The 5,000-nt window shown below is 54.5% G+C and overlaps 1 protein-coding gene across 1 annotated transcript in view; it reads left to right on the forward strand.

The window, feature by feature from the left end:
- Positions 1-5,000, forward strand: part of LOC122260931 (uncharacterized) — a gene marked incomplete in the record, with an annotated part of 180,168 nt that overhangs the window by 136,431 nt on the left and 38,737 nt on the right.

Raw genomic sequence — 5,000 nt, forward strand, 5'->3', positions numbered from 1 at the left:
GTGGGTTGATGGGGTTAAGGGTGAGGGTGCAGGAAAAGTCTGTTTACGGCTTTACTTTGTGAATTCGCCCCCTCCCCCCCACCCTCCCTGGCCGGATGGAGTATCTCGGCGAGAGCGTAGGCACTGGCGCTCGGTGGGTGGGGGTGGGGGTGGGGGTGTATGGACCTTGGGTATGTCACCTCGGGAACATTGATCTGTGTGGGGAGGTGTAGAGGAGGGGGGATCTGTGTGTGTGTGTGTGTGTGTGTGTGTGTGTGTGTGTGTGTGTGTGTGTGTGTGTGTGTGTGTACACGCACGCAAACATATTTGTTTACGTGTTTTTTTTTCTGTTGGTGTGTCTATAGAGCTGCGAGTGGCCCACCACAGCGAGCTATGCATGTCTATTATATATATGCATGTATGTATCTATGTATGTATGTATGTATGTGCCTGTGACTGAGGTGGCCGAGTATTAATATCAAGTGGGCAGGTATGTAGATTCAACCAGTCTCTGCTTTATGAACCTGTTTATATGCAGATTGACGTCCCTCCCCGGCCCCCTCCCCCTCCCCCCTCCCCCCTTTCCTTTCTCTCCTCTCTTTCCCTCCCCCCCCCCCCTCCTACTCCGTTCTCACCATGGCATCCCTTCCTTTCCTTTCATGCGGCTTGCGTTGTTGTTCTTGTTATTTTATTATTATTATTATTTTTTTTTCATTATTACTGTTATTGTTGTAGTTAATATCGCCATTATTATTATTATTATTATTACTATTATTGTTATTATTCTTATTATTTTTTTTATCTTTCACACGGCGTGATCTCGGATTCGGGAAAGGGGGTGAGCGGACATGCTGAAGCCGCGGCGTGTGCTTGCTTGCTTGTTTGTTTGCTTGCTTGCTTGTTTGCTTGCTTTGCCTCTGTTGTTGGCTGTATGGGGGTGGGGGTGGGATGGATGCGATGACTGTTGGAGTCTTGGTGGAGGAAGGATAAAGGGGATGGTCAGGTGATGATGAGGATGACAATGACAATGACGGTGACGATGACAGGTTTTGAAGTGGTCCTGTTGGAGTGGTGATGGTGGTATTGGTGATGCTTAGAGCTGTGTTGGTGAAGGTGACGGCGGTGGTGAAGGAGGAGGAGGAGGTGATGTGATGTGATGATGGACGGAAGAGTAGGAGTTGGAGATGGAAGGACTGCCTCAGTGAAGTCCTCGAGGATAATGAACTAACTTAATAGTGTTAGTGGGAGTTGAGGGAGTAATTGTCGTTCTGTCGTAGCTTTGAGAGGTAGAAGTTCGAAAGTGAGAATGAGAGATAGGGAGGGAGGGAGGGAGGGAGGGAGGGAGAGAGGGAGAGAGGGAGAGGGGGAGAGAGAGAGAGAGAGGGAGAGAGGGAGAGAGAGAGAGAGAGAGAGAGAGAACAAGAACAAGAGGGAGGAGAGAAAGGGCGAGAGGGCAAGAAAGCGGCCGCCTCGCCCCGGGATCAAAAGGGCGGCGTCGAGCATCGGCGGCGGCGGAGGAGGAGGAGCAGGAGGAGCGCGAGGGGAGCGTGTGAAGCGCCGAGCCGAACCGGGCCGACCGATCCTCTCATCACATCCAGTTAGCTAAACTTTTCTCATCAGCCGCGTACCCTCCACGCCCCCCTCCCACCCCCTCCCACCCCCCCCTCCGTATCCTTTGCCCTCCTGTCCTCCTGTCCTCCTGTCCTGGTTCCTTACCACCACCACCACCTCCCCTCCCATCTTCAGGTTCTCCGTTCAGGCCATCTCCCTCCCCCCTCCACCCTTCCCATCTTTCGTTTCTCTCTTTCTTTCTTTCTTCCATTCGTACTTTCTCCCTCTCTCTCTTTCTCATACAAACTGTCTCTCCCTTTTCCCCTCCCCCCCCTCCTTTTTCCTCTCCCCCCCTTCCCCTCCCCCGAGGTGGCACCCGTGCCATGGAAGCTGAGCCGAAGATCCCGAGGAAAGTCTTGGGAAATCTCCGGTGCCGCAGCGTCTCGGCCTGTCTTTTGTGTAGTCAGTCTCGGGGACGTGGAAAGGAGGAGGTAGATGGGGGAGGGGGAGAAAGGGAAGAGAGGGGAGAGAGGGAAGAAGGGGGGGAAAGGGGAGGAGAGGGAAGAGAGGGGGAGAAGGGGAGGGGAGGGAAGAAGGGGGGAAAGGGGAGGGGAGGGAAGAGAGGGGGAGAAAGGGAGGAGAGGGAAGAAGGGGGGAAAGGGGAGGGGAGGGAAGAAGGGGGGAAAGGGGAAGAGAGGGGAGAGGAGAGGGAAGAGGGGGGAGAAGGGGAGGAGAGGGAAAAAGGGGGGAAAGGGGAGGGGAGGGAAGAAGGGGGAAAGGAGAGGGGAAGGAAGGAGGGAAGGGAAGAACGGAGAGAGAAGAAAGGAGGAATGGAGAAGAGAGATGAAGGATAAAGAGGAAGAGGAGGACGATGAAGAGAAGAGAGTTAAACGAGGCAGTAGAGGGAAAGGGAAAAGAAAAGGACCAAAAGAAAGGGAGGAAGAGGGGGTTCAGAGGGTGAGGTAAGAGAAGGATTAAGGGTGTCACAGGAAGAGGGAGAGAAGCAAGACGAGAGAGGGAGACTGGATGAAGAGGGGACACGGAAGAGGGGGAGATGATGGGAGGGGGGAGAGGGAGAGAAGAAAGAGAGGGGAAAGGGAGAGAAGAAAGAGAGGGGAAAGGGAGGAAGAAAGATGGGGAGAGGGAAGAGAGAAGAAGAAGGGAGAGGGATAAGGATAAGGAGAAGGAGAAGGACAGGATGAAGAGAGCGGCGGGGTTCCCAGTCGAGCGAGAAGAGCAGTCAGTAGACGCGTGAGCAGGGTGTGTTGGCAAGATCAAAGAAAGACAACAAGTGCGAAGAATACAAAGGAAAGACAAGATCTGTGGATGCGGCGAGGCTGGGCCGTGGAAAAAGCCAGGAGAAAGCCGGAAAGGGCTTAGATTTCTCTTTTGGGGAGGGGGGAAAGGGGGAGAGAATAGAGGAAGGAGAAGACGAGAGAAGAAAATAAGAGAAGAGAAGAAGAGAAGAGGAGGAAGAGCGGAGGAAAAGAGAGAAGGAAGGAGGAGAGGAGAAGAGAGGAGAGGAGGGAAAGAAGAAGAGAGGAGAGGAGAGGAGGAGGAGGAGGGGCGAGAGCAGAGCGCGGCGGGAGAGGAGGAGTTCCAGATTATTACCTTCAGATCAGTGTCACTCGCACGACAGTACCCTTTCCTTTTGGCCGTGGAAGGGGTATAGAGGGGGGAGGGGATAGGGAGGGGCTACTGTCTCCCCACTCTCGCCCTACCAGACCGCTTCATCAGATCCTCCAACCCCCAAACAGACCCCCCCTCTAAAAAAAACAAAAAAAACACCAGGCTTCCCCCAAGAATACACACACACACACACACACACACACACACACACACACACACACACACACACACACACACACACACACACACACACACACACACACGTACACGCACACACACACACTCTAACACACACACACACACACACACGTACACTAACACTAACACTAACACTAACACACACACTGACATACACACGCACACACACACACACACACACACACACACACACACACACACACACACACACACACACACACACACACACACACACACACACACACACACACACACACACACACACACACACCCCCCCCCCCCCGGCGGTCTCTCCCCTAGAAGGTGGCTCTTCGCTGACAGGGAGGAGCGAGGCCCTTCGTGGAAGCGCGTCCCCGCCCGTCTTCCTTTTGCTTCCTATCTTGCTCTTGCATCGCCTTCTGTGGTCTCGCCCCTTTCATCGAGCCCTCTTTTCCCCTTCTCCTCCGCCCTCCCCCCGCTCCCTTCCTCTCCCCCTTCCTCTCCTCTCCCCACTCCTCCCACTTCTTTTTCCCCCATCCCCTTCCACCCTTCCTACTCCTTTATGTCGTCCTCCTCCTCTTCTCCTTTCTCTTTCTCCGACCCTCCTGCTCTTTCTTTCTTATTCTCTGGTCCTCTTGGTCGTTGCTGTCATCGTAGTCATCGTCCTCCTTCTCCTCCTCCTCTTCCTCCTCCTCCTCCTCCCCTTCTTCTTCTTCCTCTTCTTCCTCTTCTTCCTCTTCTTCCTCTTCCTTGTCCTCCTCTTCCTCTTCTTCCTCTTTCTCGTCCCCCTCTCTCCCTTCAACCCGATACCGGTTCATGTAGATGCCTTACCTAGGGGAGAGGAAGGCATCGGGTGGGGGGGTGGGGGTATAGGGAAGAGGGGGGAAGGGTGTGGTAGGGGAAGAGGAGGGGGGGGGGTAGGCGAACAGGCGAGCGGTGTAGGGAACCCGGCCTAATTGTTGCACGGGGACCTGCTAAATTGCAAGTTTCCTTGTGTGGCAGTGCAGGTATTTGCGTCCAGCTTGGGGAGTGACGGGAAGCTGAAGAAACCGCTTGGACTAGGGAGGAAGGGGGGAAGGGAGGGGAGAGGGGGAAGGGATCTAAGAGTTAGGGAGGCTAGAGGAAGGGAGGGAAGAGGGTTGAGGGGGAGAGGAAGAGAGGGGAGAAAGGGAGAAGAGAGGGGGAAGGGATCTAAGAGTTAGGGAGGCTAGAGGAAGGGAGGGAAGAGGGTTGAGGGGGAGAGGAAGAGAGGGGAGAAAGGGAGAAGAGAGGGGGAAGGGATCTAAGAATTAGGGAGGCTAGAGGAAGGGAGGGAAGAGGGTTGAGGGGGAGAGGAAGAGAGGGGAGAAAGGGATGAGAAGAGAGGAAGGAGAGGACAGCGGTGAAGAGGCGTGTATGGCAGTATGGTTACATTAGGGGCTGGGAGGGAAGAGGAGGGAGGAGAAGGGAAGGAGCGAGCCGGAAGGAATAGCGCAATGATCAACAGAAGATGGGAGGAAGTGGAGAGATGATGATAAGGAGGAGGAGAAGGAAGAGTCGAAAGGGGGTAACTTACACAAACGAGGAAGTGTCTTTTCAACGGGGGGGGGGGGGTCCAGGAGTGACGAGGGTGCCGCGTTCGAGGGAGAGGGTCCTTTTTTCTTCCAAGACGGTCGCGGTGCGTT

Source organism: Penaeus japonicus, unplaced genomic scaffold (genome assembly GCF_977035675.1).
Source record: "Penaeus japonicus unplaced genomic scaffold, GWHDUDI00000001_assembly GWHDUDI00000025, whole genome shotgun sequence".
Lineage (NCBI taxonomy): Eukaryota > Metazoa > Arthropoda > Malacostraca > Decapoda > Penaeidae > Penaeus > Penaeus japonicus.